Source organism: Pollicipes pollicipes, unplaced genomic scaffold (genome assembly GCF_011947565.3).
Source record: "Pollicipes pollicipes isolate AB1234 unplaced genomic scaffold, Ppol_2.1 Scaffold_3447;HRSCAF=4054_pilon_pilon_pilon, whole genome shotgun sequence".
NCBI lineage: Eukaryota > Metazoa > Arthropoda > Thecostraca > Pollicipedomorpha > Pollicipedidae > Pollicipes > Pollicipes pollicipes.
In genome coordinates this window covers 19,648,618-19,665,532 of record NW_023596297.1, presented here as the reverse complement: position 1 = coordinate 19,665,532, position 16,915 = coordinate 19,648,618, and the positions used below count along the sequence as shown (strand labels likewise).

The 16,915-nt window shown below is 44.3% G+C and overlaps 1 long non-coding RNA gene across 1 annotated transcript; it reads left to right on the top strand.

Moving 5' to 3' along the window:
• The first annotated feature begins 14,480 nt into the window (after positions 1 to 14,480).
• LOC119091887 (uncharacterized) lies at positions 14,481 to 15,483 on the top strand. Its single transcript, XR_005093454.1, has 2 exons — positions 14,481 to 14,679; positions 15,009 to 15,483. It is a non-coding gene; the product is annotated as an uncharacterized LOC119091887 (long non-coding RNA).
• The last annotated feature ends 1,432 nt before the right edge of the window (positions 15,484 to 16,915 follow it).

Below are 16,915 nucleotides of genomic sequence, written 5' to 3'. Positions count from 1 at the left end.
GGCAGCGGTTAGTTAACAGATTGCTGCTTTTCTGTATGCAGTTGATAACCACCCCTGTCGGATGTCACATAGTTGTGAGCACCTCTGCCAGGGATGCGGTCAGAATTCACTCAAGGAGCCAAACAATAGGTAACTCAACTGTTGTGTGGGTGCTGTTATTGGGGAGCCCTGCAAGGCTTTTATATTGTCTTATCCGTCTCATCCAATCAAACGCACTGCTTTTAATAGTGTTTGATATCATGGAAACTTAGTGGCCTGATAATTTTCCCTTGTCAATACCGTGGGACTGACGTCAGGTTTTGGACGCTGAGCTGTCTTTGGGTAAGAATTTATGCGCATGCACGCAACGTGATGTAATTAAATTATCTTTGATAAATGTATGTGATGCAGCTCCTGCCAGGACAATGCCATTAAAGCGACATCAGTGAGAATCTTAACTGTATGATGAGCATGCGGAGCATGATGATTTGTCATGGTTCGTGCATTAACTCCCGCCCTAATTCGTCGTTCTTCATCACACAGAGTGGTAGGGAATGAGGGCCATGCCGTTACCGGCTCAAAACTAGTGAATGTGGAGCCTCGCGAGCAAGAAAAAACGTTGGATTGGTTTCAACGTGATCTTGCGATTGGCATCAAGTTGTCTGCCGCTAGGTCAATAACTGATCCCACTTGACTAGGTAAAAGGCTAAAGTTTCCGAAAGATCCACATTCTCACGTTCATATGCTCATATGTGCGGGACCAGGCCTCGTAGCGACACGAAATTTAAACGGGCACGTGTTTCGTTTAATTCTAAGTACAATGTCTTACACTTTTATGCGTGTTTTGCATGCATTTATAACGTAGGGCTCCGCCAATGTAACAGTGCTGGCCCCCTACGGCGGTCCGCGACAGCGTCGGCTGCCGCCCGCCATCCACGCCGGCCGTGGATCGCCACGCAGTGCGCCTCAAAACCAACGCTTCTCATAACTTAAAAACCCTTCGGATACGTTTATGGTGTGTAAATACGAACAAAGAAGGAATTAAGGGCTATAAAAAAATTAGACACGTTTGCACGACATGCTATAGAAGGATCTTAAGAAAATCTTAAAGGGGGAGAGGTCGCACCCCCTATCAGGGCGAGGGCTAGGCTCGTGTAATACGATGAGTGGCTCTCCACTAAAAACTCTTCATCATATATATATATATATATATATATATATATATATATATATATATATATATATATATTAAGTCTCAATAAGTGGCATGCAGATGATCCTTTTCTGGATTGATTCCAAGGTAGTGCTGGGAACATCTGTCTACATGGCTGTCGTATCGCTGCGCGGGCATTACCCATCCATAGTTGGCACAAGTGGTCGCAACTCAATAATGCTTTGGGCGATTATGATATGCAAGCCATCCAAATGATACGTAAAATGTCGCTTTTTTGTTCCATGCGTAGCACAGAAACCGGAATTGCTGCTAAACACCAAGCAGTATCGCAATATGACGAAATAGACGCAGGGCTCGAAATCCGAGGCAATCAACCGACCTTGCTAAGCACGGTTCGATGCACGAGCATTGACCCGCCACCCACGTAGTCCAGGCCATTACATAGGTAATCCAATGTTTTATTTATGGTTGGTAGTTCAGGATTGACGAGTACATTTTTCCCAGCTGTGGATTGTAGGATTACAGGCTAGATGTCTACATTTTAGGAGCTTAGGAAGGCTTTGAAATCTCATTTCAGACAGTGCAGTTTTAGGCACAGTTCACAAACATAATACGTTATAACGCAACAATTCTCAATTTTTGATAATGTAGTATGCCAGTGGTGACAAGAGGGTATGATCTGAAAGCAAAGCGATGGCAAATGATTTTTATATGGATGAGTTAAACCCTGCAAGAGCTCTTTCTCGAACATTGGTATTGGCCCAGCATGACGTGAAACAGCGTATTGGGTTGACATGTCATTTCTGTCATGATGCGGCCTCTGGCTATGCATATTCTTGCCCTTTTTCGTACATGCGATGCGTCAAGTTTGAACCGACCTGACGTGCTCATTGGCCTTAGGTGAAAGAACTACGTGTGAAATCCGAGTGTGAGAAAACTGAAGCAAGCATCAGATATGATGAAAGAAGATCACTTACAACGATGGATATACTTTTGAGTGGAAAGGCTGCTCTAGACAACAAAACTTATCTGTTAAGTAAACATGCTCCTCAGTACGTCATTGTTCGATTACGTCATCATACCTTCCGCATGCATTGCAAGCCAATTGACGGCCCTTGCATTTGTAAGTCGTGCTTACGAACGCCAGACATGCAGCTCGACTATTTTATTTATTTCTTTATCTTGATCGTCAATCGAATGTCAGGATTTGAACGGCGTTATTATGGCGTCATGAATGCCAAGGTAACTTTGAAATACTTTCCCAGATATACATTTCCCTAACGGCGTCGACCAATCGTGCATTGACACCTACATCCTTTCCACCGGGACTTTTGGAATGGCCAGCGAATGAAAGTTAGGACGCACAAGAAACTTACAAGACGTGTATCCTCAGATAGTGTCAATGTATATGTGTATGATGTGTATGATGCATTGTATTTCATTTGTCCTTGTTTTGTGCGACTTGTCGCATTTTAAGTAATATTGCAACGATTTCAGATAGCTTGACTCCAGGTGACAATAAAGGCTGTTTCAAATTTCGTCCATGGCAGAAAAGGCACGTTGTCACCCCTGCGTCTTTATTTTACCCTGCAGCGTGTTGTGCTTTGATTCCATAATATGTATTTTGGAGGTCAGAATATTTAAGGTTAACCTAAACCCAACGTGCACAAATGGATAAATTTGTGGGTAAGAGCGTATGACGTTCGTGACCCGGTCATTGTCGCCGACATAGCGATGATGTGGTAGAAAAACGATATCCATGGACACTCGTTTCGTTCAATAGCATGCTTGGTTCGTGAGACAACCTGAAGACCTGTAGAGACTGTGATTGGCACTAATAACTGGTCTGCGATGGCTCAGGCATCTTCCACTCAAACGCTATGGCTCAGGTATCTTTCACTCAAACGCTATGGCTCAGGCATCTTCCACTCAAACGCTATGGCTCAGGCATCTTCCACTCAAACGCTATGGCTCAGGTATTTTCCACCCAAACACCATGGCTCAGGCATCTTCCACTCAAACGCTATGGCTCAGGCATCTTCCACTCAAACGCTATGGCTCAGGTATTTTCCACCCAAACACCATGGCCCAGGTATCTTCCACTCAAACACCATGGCTCAGGTACCTTCCACTCAAACGCTACCATCACGTGAATTGATCCAGTGTGCCGTGCGTTGTATAATGTCGTTTCTCGGACTGTCATGCTACGATTGGTTCAGAAGATAGAAAGGACTTAAATAAACCATTGTTGCTTCGTTGACTTTTCAGACCCTCAATATTGTTGTCATTGTTTAATGACAACAACTCGCCGCGGTTTTAAGCGAGTAATTCAACATCTCTTGACTCTGTAAGCCTCTTTTCTTCATCAGATGGCGGACCGCCAGAGAGCCGTCGTCCAAGAAAAACGGAGAAAAAACGCTCTACGGGCTCAAGCTAACCGCAGATCCCGTCACAGGGGACACGCTCCTCGCGACGCGTGCAGGAGCCGGGATTGTAGCGTGCTCGGACAGCACTAGGAGTCGGCCCAGTTCGAACTGGCCGCCCCTGCGAAGGTGAGGTGGATTGCTGGAATTCGATTGGATTAAGTTTGCTGAGACGTGCAAGGAGGCAGAACTTTGACTGAAGAAACGACAGATCCAGAGGAGGAATTTGACGGTATACCTGATTTACACTCAGCAAGGCACTGTGTGTTCTAACTGACCAGCCGCTCCTTTTTCGAACGGAGGTGATCAATAAAGTGAGCCATACCAATGTCCTGCACTTCAGCCCTGGTACTGGCGGCCGGTGCTACCTATATCAATACCGGTGGTGCAGTGGCGGCACCAGAAATGGCAAAGGCAAAGACAGCCTTGGTCCAGAAGATGTTAGCCCGCAATTGTACGCATTCAAAGCTAACAGTAGTGGCAGCGTCGTCAAATTCTGCCCCTTGATTGGTGTAGGCGTAGTACTGGTTCCAGTTTCCTTTAACGTCAATTTTGCATATCTCGTTTGAAACTTCGTTGCACCATCCTGACGGAGCGGACGCCAGAATTTGAAGGATGACGGGAAGCAGCAAGCGGATGCTCTTTTCCTTCATTTATCACCCACGGGAATCGAGCGTTACCTACCCCGAGAAGCTATGGCTCGGATTTCTCTGGACAGTCGAAACAAAAACGCGACCCATGGACACCCGCAGCGGTGGTGAGTCAAGCTCTGCTTTCAGCGTTCTCCCAGAGATGGCAGGACATAAAGTGGATTGCCACACATTTCAGAAGCTGCCTGGGAGAACTTCTTGAGTGGATGGCGATGGAACAAGTTCCTTGGATAATATAACGTGAATGCCTTCTTTCTCAAAATCAATGTGAGTCTCGAAGCAATCTCAGCGCAATAGACCACACCATTCGGCTTGAAACTGAACTTCGTGGTGCCGGTAGTGTAGTGGTTAATGCATCCGCGGTAACCAGTGCGCGTCTGGAAAACCAGAGATAGGGGGTTCGATTCCCCGTGATGCACGCCCGCCCTGTCAGGGTGAGAGGCAGGTGACGCCATATAGCCTCAGCACCTGAGTGCGTCTTAAAGCCCCATTGCACCTGAGTGCATCGTAAAGCCCCTATGACATGACATGACGTGAAGCTGAGCTTCGATGTTACTTTAAACGCCGACATCACACGACTGCTATTTTGCTAACACGCCTATCACATGTTCATTAAAGTAAGTGTGCCACATTTATATGAGGTTTTGAGCTGAAATAGCTGTCTTGAAGAATTGTCGGCGCTGCCCACAATCCTGCACTTCTTAACACCTAAGCCCTCGAGTTTCTGAGCTACACGACCGCGAAAATGGGAGAAGGTATATTGGAGAGAGTATTTCAAAGTTACTTTGACATTCATGACCTCACGATAACGTCATTTAAATCCTGCAATTCCATAAGCCATGTGGCGATCAAGGCTCAAAAATCTGATTATCGAGACGTACATATCTGGCGTTTGGGAGCGCGATTTCCAGATACAACGTCCAATAATAAGCTCTCAAAAAGTGTTGTGCAAGGTACAATGACGTCATCAAACCATTGCACAATGAGAAAAAAATTTACTAAGCAGGGAGGTTTTTTGTTTTTTATTTTCTCTTTCTTTCATTTTTCCTCATTTTTTCATGGCATGGCCTTGTTCGTTTCTTAAATTCATTTCGACACACTCTTGATACACTAATGATGCCCCTTATTTTTTTTGGCAAGGGGATTTCTGAGTAGGATCCTAGAGCGCACATAATTGTTCCCGGTCAGGAGCTGAAAGACCAATCCGTTTCACCGTAGGATGTCTTCCGGTTGCCATTCTGGCGACATGGGGGCGACATCACCTGGTCGACCCATAGGCCCTTAGAGGGATACACCATACCACATTGGTCCCTTCCTGACGCGGAAGGCATTTTGACCTGCGCGCTTTGTCCCGGATCGACGACTCTCACTAGCGCAATAACATCCCTGATTGCCTCAGTTGGTCCAAAAATTGGTGCATAGAATCCAGTTCGGCTTAACGGGTCCATGCTAGGACTGGGTGGGAGGGCCCGCCGCTCGGTACTGGGGGCCCTGGTTGGCACAGGACCCTCCCGTTGTCACAACGTGAACACTTACCAAAGTTATAGTGTTTCCTTACATTGCTAGAAGACTCCGACCAATGCAAGTCGTGGCCCGCGCGCTTGCTCCTGCTCCGAAAATGGCCCCCAGGGTTCAGACTGGCAGGGAGTCAACTGTTCGGAGCTCATGGTCTCTGGTCGACCGAGGCGCCCACATTGCCTCAGAGGGCCCTCAGACGGTACAAGAGGACCTCTAAGTGATATTTAGGCCCCGACCATACAGGCCGCGATTATTTATGTGACCTACAGCCCGTCCCTTTGGCCCCTATCGCCTCCAACCGAGACCTTGGTCGTCGGGTGTCCAAAAGTGTCGTCAGACGGGACGGCGTGTTGGTTTGTTGGCCCGTCAGAGCAGAAAAATAGTGTATTTATCACAAGTTAGGTGAAAGACACGTGGTTAGTAAACAGCTCTCATCTAAGTTTGCTTGAAGGGATATAGGGAGTGATGCAAAAAAGTGTCCGACAAGAAGAACCCTAGTCTCAATCTCAGAAAGCTGTGTAGGCACTTAATCGTCGTGGACTAATAGCAGCCCCAAATTTCTCATGAACCTGGTGGCTAACGCGCCATCCCTCGTCAGATGGCGTCTTGAAGTGTGCGACGAACAGGTCGAACGTCGGGGTAAAAGTCTTCTATGCTTTTTTGTGAGCAGAACACACTTTCTAAGGTATCACAGCTTTTGTCGTGCCCTTCAGATGCGGTAGCACAACAGCCGATGGTTAGAGACTGCATGGAGCAGGGTGTGGCCGTTTTCCCCTTTTTCGGCTGGTAGGGATGCTCACGGCGGCTCTCCTTTGGCGGCCGTCCGCCAGTCACTCGCCGTCGGCCACGTAGTGGACAGGAGGTCCTCCGCTCCAGCCGAAGAGCCGGGATATTGGCCCTGTTCTTTCCCCTCCTGAGGCTGTACTCTGCCTACAGCTGGGCTTGGCGGGCTTACATTGTGCTGGCAGAATAATTGTGTAGGAAGGCGGACAGCGCCTTGTCCAGGCAAACCCCCGGTCAGGGTGGTCGGCGAGCGAGGTGGTCACGTCCTACAGGAGCGTGGCACTGACCCTGCGTGCCAGCTTCCGCGCTTTCGTGGTGTCATTCTCCGCAATTACCGGAGATAATAGTTAACTGCAAGTTCCGAGGGACTCTTTATGGTCCCTGGCAACTTCCAAGTGGAATGCCGCAATCGCCGAAGCGCTTTTTTGGACCTTAAGGCCACTTTGAAAAACCCCAGGTACTTGATTTTCCATTAAATATTTCTCAAATATGCTTGCGAATTAATTCCAGTCAGCTAGCCCTTCTACGTTTTCTTTGAGGCATTTCGCCAAGACAAAACCTCTGGCGACTTGGAAACAAATGTACACCACTGCACCGACTTACATAAACGTCATGGTTAACGATTATTTGACACATTGCCGCTGGGTATGTCCTTCTCACTTTTTACTAGCGATCGCGCAGTCTAGTGCTTGGGCGCTGAGTATGACCACTCTCTGCCATGGCTCGAAGCCACCCTAAACAAGGTGAGTGGTCAGAGTCTTACTGATGTAATTCTACACTCCAAATCTGCTGTCACGTTTTCAGCAAAAATATACGCGCCACTCCTAGTTGTCGTCTTTACTTAGATGAACACTGCCTTCATTTGCTGTTTCTTTCCATTTCTTGACAACGTACTTAACCCGAGATTGTCAATGCAGGAATGCTTGGAGCATGCTCGTCCTAAATGTCCCAAAAGACTGAATTTCTTTAGAAGCATCTTTGGTTCACATACGGCAGAGACCACTATACATTTTCACGCCTTTACAGACCCTTAGTATTTTCCATCATTGAATACGTTTCCGTGCTATGTGCGGGCTGTAGCCGACACGCTCGTCAGTCCCTATATAATGAGTCACCCTCGTCCTCGCTGCCAGCCGTGCGATCACCTACTTTCGATTTAACATATCGTTATTCAATGGGACAAATTTCAGCAAGCACGCAATGCTGTGAAGGCTTATTGTCGTCGGGACAACATTGAATTTTGTTTGAAGGTCGTCCTTGGTGATAACCATTTACATATCCTATACCTACTTTGCACCTTTCTTCGAGTTACCGACCTGCTCCAAGCAGACCCGTGTTCGACCCAAATTTTTGGGTCGGCTCAGGGCCATCTCACAGCTATTGTGATCCAGTTCAGCTCACGACTGATGGCGGTTTCAATTTCTGATACCACTCAGTTCAGACTAATTGCCTGTATTGGATCATTTGACTCACGACGCACGCAGCATACAAAATCAAAGATCTGATGGATTTCCGGCTCACGTTATATATAAGCAATCTCTCGACATCTAAAAGGCAAGACCGACCTCAAAATAAGCAATGCCATTTATTATCCCAATGGTAAACTCTCTAACCTTCCCATGAGAAACAGCCCAGACGAACCCATCAAACTAAAAGGCACGAATATTGTGTATCAATTCAAATATAATATCGAAGGCTGCAAACTTTGTTCCATACACCACATTGGTGTAACCACAACGGCACTCTCACGACGCCTGATAATGCATTTAAGAGACGGTGCGTCTCTGGAGCACATACGACACGAACACGCCAGGACATTGATACATCTGACTGACAAAGCTGATATTCTTCAAACGTGCAATGACAGAAGACTCCTTCAAATTTGAGAGAGCATGCCTATTATCGAACTCTCTCTCTCTCTCTAGCTCAAAACAGACAAACAAATTCTTGCACAACCATTGAGCTTTTAGGTAGAGGGCGGTGAGTGCTAGAGGTGTAATTGTGACAATGTGTTCGTGTCTTTGTACTGTTTTCATCATGGGTGTGTTTTATATGTATCAAAGTAATAACAGAAAGTTGTCTTACTTCAATTGGCCATGCTTTATTGGTCTTCTCCGTACTAAAATCTGTTTTCCAGGTAGTAATTCACTATTTTCATGCTTACAAACTCAAAACTTATTTCTTATGCCATTTAGATTCCCCGACGATAAGCTAAGATCTCGAGGCGTAGCAATGTACTGATCGCAGAACGTAAGAGTGATTTAGCAAAAACTATCTATGATGCATATATATAATCTACATCCATGCATAAATATATATATATATATATATATATATATATATACATATATTTATTTATTTATATACATATATATATATATATATATATGTATATATATATGTATATATATATATATATATATATATATATATATATATATATATGTGTGTGTGTGTGTGTGTGTGTGTGTGTGTGTGTGTGTGTGTGTGTGTGTGTGTGTGTGTGTGTGTGTGTGTGTGTGTGTGTGCGTATGTGTGTCCTCTGATTCCTGACTGAGATTTGGCAAACTTTAGTTCAGTAGCAATGGTGTTGTGTTTTCTGCTCATAGATATGACGTGGAAAATATATGCAAATTACATGGGGGCGAGTTTGTAGTTCAAACTTACCGAATGCGGTTCAGCTAACTATATTTTTCCTGTAAGCTGTTACCAACCGGCTCTAGGCTAACATAGTCTGCCTGGCACCTACGGACCCCACCAATAAGTTAGGCAGCATGCAACGTGGATTAGACTGCAGTAAACCTGACAGTTGGCAGTCTGCTTCCGCCAACTGCCAGCCAAATGCATTCACATGTAGATAATCACATTTCCACTTGCCAATATTAGCCACGCCGCCGGCTACGGTATGTCAACAATTCAACGTCGCATTGCAGTTAATGCAGTAGCGAATAGCTGGCATACGTAATAAACATACTAAGAACTTACCTTTTTACCTGAACTTAATAGATATTGCGAATTACGATTGCATTTCTCACATACAAGCCCAGCAAAAGTCCACTTCACTCTACCCAGATTTTCTAGTCAGCAAGGAACTGACCTGAACTGAACTGAACTCTGAACGGGTGAACTAGGGATAGTCTGACGAAGGCGCCGGCTGTCATCTCCACCAGGATACCTTGAACTCATTTCAACAGGTCACGCTATCATGGCTTAGCAGTCAAAACAGGGTTCCGCGCTGCGTAAACATCAGAGTGCTATGCACCACTTTCTTACCTTTCAACACTACTTCATTTGGGGGCTATATTCTCACAAGTTCCGTGTTGCGTGAAAATAACTATTGATGATACCCTTGGGAAATTATGTGGGATATACAATGTGCATATGAGACGAGGCGACCCTACCGATTATTTTATATAGCCTTAGCGAAAACATGCTTACTGTAGTTCAAGGAGGATTGACTAAGGGGTCAGGTGTGGATTAGTTCATTGTTGTGACATTTGACGATGACAAATATGATAATCCCTTGAATTTCATCGGTAGCAGCCAATCTTTTGCTGACTTTAGGGTAGGATATAGGAATGTAGGGTGTGTGTACCATACGATATTGTCGATAAGTCATGTTTGCTGGCTAACATTTGGCAAACTCAAGTTCGCGATAACCAATATTCTGCTTGCTGTTCAGACGTTACAACAGAAAACTTGTGTGCTAATTTTGTCAAAAAAACCTTATGACTAATGCTGCATGCCGTTCCTTTTTAACATTCTGAAATGGTTTGTTTATTTGTCTGGAGTGTGTCATGTTTCTTCATGTTACCATTTCCATTTGAGCAATGTGACTCACTGACAAAACGTTGTTGGAGATAATTGGCTCATGATTCAGCTCATGACTCAAAGCGACATTTTTCGTAGTGAGCCGACTCAGTTTACGACTTATTTCAAAATTACTTATTCAAGAGCTGGTTCATGATTCAGCACGAGTCGACTGTAAGCCTGGCTGCAAGCAATGCAGAATTTCATGGCGAACGTGTTATTCTCGAAATTTTGATCTTTTGTCTACTTACAAAAATACACTGTTGATTTCAAATTATATGTTTCATGCATGCAGTGGTCCGGAAGGGCCGAGACGCCTAAAACCAGTAAAGATGAAAGACGTCGTGTTCGAAGCTTGCATCTAACGCGTTTAACAGGTTAAAAGCCAGGTGCTTCCCATTGCTACACCATTCGTGATGACATGCTCAACCCACGAATGCCTCAACTGTCAAATCTGGCCTGACCTTGAACAAAATGTGGTAATTTAGTAGGTGTATTTCGTGTCGCATTTCTATGTCGGCATGCATCTCTGGGTAGCCTTGAATTAGATGTTGCGAAATAGTCTACACAAGTTCGCATGCGCATTGCTCAGAGACGCGAAGATTTTAGGTCTTAAAAAGTCATAATTGTGAATTGCCAAGAAGAATTCTGAGCCTACCTTACTTCAAAACATGATGCGAATGTGCAGCAGTCCTTTAAGTCATCGATGATGAGCTTTGTAACTTTTACTTGAGCTGGAGTCGAATCAGCGTGCGAAAAGCGAAGTGCGCCCTAAAAATGCATCATGTGTTTAATCATGCTCATGAAAAACAAAACTGTTCTGACTAAATCGACGTGTCTTGACGTAATCAGGTCTAGCAAGGTTTTCACAATGAATTTTTAGTTGCGCAGTCTTCTCGCAGTGTTACTGCTTTTTGGCACATTCAACATAGCCGTTCAAAATTGAGGAACCGTTTTACATTTTTTGTGACATTTACAGCAAGATGAGGGCGGTCCTTGTTTTTCTTTTCAGTCTTCTCGTATTTGCAGTTATTACAGGTGAGTGGAAATATCGGTGGTACTCAAGTCAGTAATTTTGCTTGTGACTGAGCATTCCAAAACCGTTGAGGTAGAACATTGCATCCACGTTTAACATAGTGTTTGCAAATATGCAAAAATGCGCATTTATGACGCAGTTTTGCAACTTTTTGTAAAGGCGTAAAATTACGAAATTATACACGATTGCGTTCAAGTATATTTGCAAGTAATGTGAGTTATTTGCTGAAACACAACTTCTTGCTTTCCAGTTACTGACGAAATGACAATGTCTTATATCTATGTTGAGAACTTCCATTCTGCAGATTGAACCGCGAACATGTACTTTTCCAGAGGCCCTTCCGAAGACGTACATTCATAGGCATGGCAAGCATGTCCATATTTGGGACCTGGATGACCCAATCTCAAGCCGACGTTCAAAGTCCGGTTCGCGGCCACTTAACGAAAAATCCGACCATGTTGTGAAAAAGATTGGGCAACTCCTCAACAAGCAAATTAAGCATGAAGTAAAAGAAGAAATATATGACAAAGTAAAGGAACGAATCATCGAGCCTGTTGATGAAATTCTATCATAGTTGTTTCTGACCGGTAATCATGAAGTGTACTTCACTTCTATACGCTAAAATAGCTTTGCATAAGCACATTGATATCACCAAATACCTAGGTCTAATTACTTTGTACAAACTGTTAAAGCTGACTTATGTCCAGGACAAGTGTTTTACTGAAGGAAATACTTGAAAATCTAATTTGATCGAGTAATACAACTTACTTGTAAAAGGAAACTTTGAATACAGATCTGATAGATGCATGGATTGTGCATACGTCAGACGGCCTGATGGCTGCAATGCTGGTCATGCATATCAATTTCTTGTCCATTAATATAAACGCATCTTTTCGAGACCATTGGGTGCGTGGCGCATTTCAATCGATAAAACGTTTTCGATATCGTAACGTAATCGATAAAAAAGTCTTTATTCTACGGGCGGATGTTTTTGCCTAGGCCCTTCAAATGAAGTTGCCCCATAGGTTTCACCGATTCTATGCTGAACAAACATTACTGTAACATACAGAATGTGCGTTGTATGTGGCGGGCAGTGGTTTATCTGGAGGTTTCTGGGACAAGAAATTGTTTGGATAGAATTAATTCAGAAAGGTTGTTTGGAATGAATGGGTTCAGAGAAGTTGTTTGGGTCGAATGGGTTAAGATAGGGGGGGGGGGGAGGGACGTAAGTCCGATTGGTTACGGCCTCGGACTCATGCGTGGGACATAGGTTCGACTCCTGGTTAAGCCATGGCCGCTGAGCGCTAATATGGCCAAAGCATTGGCTGGCGCTCTATAAAACGGGTGTGACGAAGTCCGTCTCGTCCCTTAAAAACAGGAATCAGCGGCGAAAAATGGGAGTTTTGTTTTCATAAACCTGCGATGGTAATACAACCGTCAAGAACGAAGGAATGCAGCCGTTTATTATGATTCAGCCGCTTGTTGAAACAACCAGGGGCATGGCTTCCTACTGACTTGGTGTCTGCACATACCCTTGATCCACGTCTATCTACCTAACTCCACGCCCCAACTTTGACTGATCAGTTTTCACAGCCACACGCCAGTTTGGCCGACACACGCCCCGGTCAATCAGTCCAAATGTTATGAGTGCGATGGTTCCTGAACAAAAGTCATATGGAAGCCGTCCAACGACAAGACATCGCCAGGAATAAAGGAATAACAACTCCACACCTCAGACGGCAAAAAGCTGTAAAGTCGAAAAAAGAGCATCGCAAGGGATAAATGTCAACTGAGCTGTCTTCGGGTAAGGCTTTATACGTATGCACGCAACATGATGTAACTGAATTATCTCTGAGGAATGTATTTGATGCAGCGCCTGCCAGGGCAATATCATTAAACCGGCATCAGTGAAAATCTTAACTGCATGATGAGCATGTCGAACATGATGATTTGTCATGGTTTGTGCACTGATTGTCGCCCTAATTCGTCGTTTTTCATAACATGGAGTGATGGGGAGTGAGGCTCATGCCCTTACCGGCTCAAAACTAGTAAATATGGAACCTCGCGAGAAAAAAGACACGTTGGATTGCTTTCAACGTGATCTTGCGGTTGGTATCAAGTGTCTGTCGCTAGGTCAATAACTGATCCCACTAGACTAGGTGAAAGGCTAAATTTTCCAAAAAATCCACATTCTCACCTCCCCATGCTCATATGTGCGTGACCAGGCCATGTCCTTATATTTTGTAACTTTCCACAAGATCCAGTAGCTTTTTAGAAGTTACACGTCATCATTGACAAAAGCGGGCATAAAAGAGACAATGTGAAACCTAATAAAAATAGCCTATAACAGCCTATAAAAATAGCCAAAACTTTTAATTTTGTCAAAAAAAACTTTATGACCGATGATGCATGCCGTTCATTTTAACATTCTGCAATGGTTGTTTATTTGTCTGGAGCGACCTGCGTTTATTCATGTTACCATTTCCATTTGAGCGACATGACTCACTGACAAAACGTTGTTAGAGATGATCGGCTGATGATTCAGCTCATGAAATTTATGAAGAATATGATGCAGTTCATGACTCAAATGTCGTTCATGTCGTGTTCGAAGCTTGCATCTAACGCGTTTAACCGGTTAAAAGCCAGCTGCCTCCCGTTGTTACACCATTCCTGATGGCATGCACAACCCACGAACGCCTCAACTGTCAAATCTGGCCTGATCTTGAACAAAACGTGGCAATTTAGTAGGTGGATTTCGTGTCGCATTTCTATGTCGGCATGCATCTCTGGGTAGCCTTGAATTAGGCGTTGCGAAATAATCCTCACAAGTTTGCGTGCGTATTGCTCAGAGACGCAAAGATTTTAGGCCTTAAAAAGTCATAACTGTGACCTACCAAGAAGAATCCTGAGAATGTCTTACTTCCAAACATAATGCAAATATACAACAGTCCTTTAAGTCATCGGTGATGAGCTTTGTAATTTTTACTTGACGGCGCGTAGATCTGGAGTCAAATCAGCGAGCGAAAAACGAAGTGCGCTTTAAAAATACATCATGTGTTTAATCATGCGCATGAAAAACAAAACTGTTCTGACCAAATTGACGTGACTTGATGTAATCAAGTATAGCCAGGTATTCACAATGAATTTTTAGTTGCGCAGTCTTCTTGCAGTGTTACTGCTTTTTGGTGCATTCAACATAGCCGTTCAAAATTAAGGAACCGTTCTACGTTTTTTGTGACATTTACAGCAAGATGAGGGCGGTCCTTGTTTTTCTTTTCAGTCTTCTCGTATTTGCAGTTATTACAGGTGAGTGGAAATATCGGTGGTACTCAAGTCAGTAATTTTGCTTGTTGCTGAACATTCCAACACTGAGGTAGAACATTACATCCACGTTTAGCACAATGTTTGCAAATAGTGCAAAAACGCACATTTATGATGCAGTTTTGCAGCTTTTTGTAAAGGTGCAAAATGTACGAAATTATAAACGATTGCGTTCAGGTATATTTGCAAGCGATGTGAGCTATTTGCTGAAACACAACTTCTGGCTTTCCAGTTACTGACGAAATGACAATGTCTTATATCCATGTTGAGAACTTCTATTCTGCAGATTGAACGGCGAACATGTACTTTTCCAGAGGCCCTTCCGAAGAAGTATTTTCATAGACATGGCAAGCATGTCCATATTTGGGACCTGGATGACCCAACCTCAAGCCGACGTTCAAAGTCCGGTTCGCGGCCGCTCAACGAAAAATCCGACCATGTTGTGAAAAAGATTGGGCAACTCCTGAACAAGCAAATTAAGCATGAAGTAAAAGAAGAAATATATGACAAAGTAAAGGAACAAATCATCGAGCCTGTTGATGAAATTCTAGCTTAATTGTTTTTTACCGGTAACCATGAAGTGCATTACATTTATATACGCTAAAATCGCTTTGTATAAGCACATTGATATCACCAAATACCTAGGTCCAATTACTTTGTACAGACTGTTAAAGCTGATTTATGTCCAGGACAAGTGTTTTACTGAAGGAAATACTTGAAAATGTAATTTGACCGAGTAATGCAACTTACATGTAAAAGGAAACTATGAATACAGATCTGAGAGATGCATGGATTGTGCACACGTCAGACAGCCTGACAGCTGCAATGCTGGTCATGCATATTATTTTTTTGTCCACCAATATGAACGCATCTTTTCGAGGCCATTGAGTGGGTGGCTCATTTCAATCGATAAAACGTTTTGTAGTATTTCTTCTACGGGAGGATGCTTTCGCCTAGGCCCTTCAAATAAAGTTGCCTGATAGGTTTCGCTGATTATGTGCTGAACAAACATCACTGTAAAATACAGAATGTGCGTTGTATGTGGCGAGTAGTGGTTTATTTGGAGGTTTCTGGGACAAGAAATTGTTTGGATAGAATGAATTCAGAAAGGTTGTTTGGAACAAATGGGTTTAGAGAAGTTGTTTGGCTCGAATGGGTTAAGATTGGGGAGGGGGAGAGGGACGTAATGTCCGATTGGTTACGGCCTCGGACTCATGCGTGGGGGCATATGTTCGACTCCTGGTTACGCCATGGCTGCTGAGCGCTAATATGGCCAAAGCATTGGCTGGCGCTCTATAAAACGGGTGTGACGAAGTCCGTCTCGTCCCTTAAAAACAGGAATCAGTGGAGAAAAATGGGAGTTTTGTTTTCATAAACCTGCGATGGTAATACAGCCGTCAATGACGAAGGAATGCAACCGTTTATTGTGATGCAGGCGCTTGTTGAAACAGCCAGGGGCATGGCTTCCTACTGACTTGGTGTCTGCACGTACCCTTGATCCATGTCTATCTACTTAACTGACGCCCCAACTTTGGTCGATCAGTTTTCGCAGTCACACACCAGTTTAGCCGACCCACGCCCCGGTCAATCAGTCCAAATGATATGAGCGCGATGGTTCCCGAACGAAAACTCAAAGGGAAACCGTCCAACGACAAGGCATCACCAGGAATAAAGGAATAACAACTCCACACCTCAAACGGTAAAAAGCTGCAAATCGACAGGGATAAAAGGTGAAACGGATAAGTTGAAAAAAGAGCATCGCCAGCGATAAATGTCAACTCGGGTCAGTAAAAAAAAAAAAACACTAGGGCTCGAATTATTTTAAAAAAAAACAGTCATCAGGATTTTACGTCTGGTATGAGACGAAGATAGAGCTGCTCTCACGGGAGATACGGGTGGGACTGGATGGAACTGGATGGAAACGGGTGGAAACATACAAAGCGTACAAATATCAGATCACGTCAGGTGGGATCGGGCGAGAGCCGACGAAATAGGATCTGGGACCGGAATGGAACCAGATGGAACCAGATGGAACAAGACCAGACCCAACCGGATTGCACCAGACGAAACCACGCGTGCCCGGACGCAGGCAGGCAGAATAGGGCGGGATCGGTCACGGGGCGTGGCGGAAAGGAACCGGACGGTACAGAAGGAGATCGTACAGAATCCGACAGAAACGGACAAAACCGAATGGAACCTGGCAAAACAGGACGAGATCAGG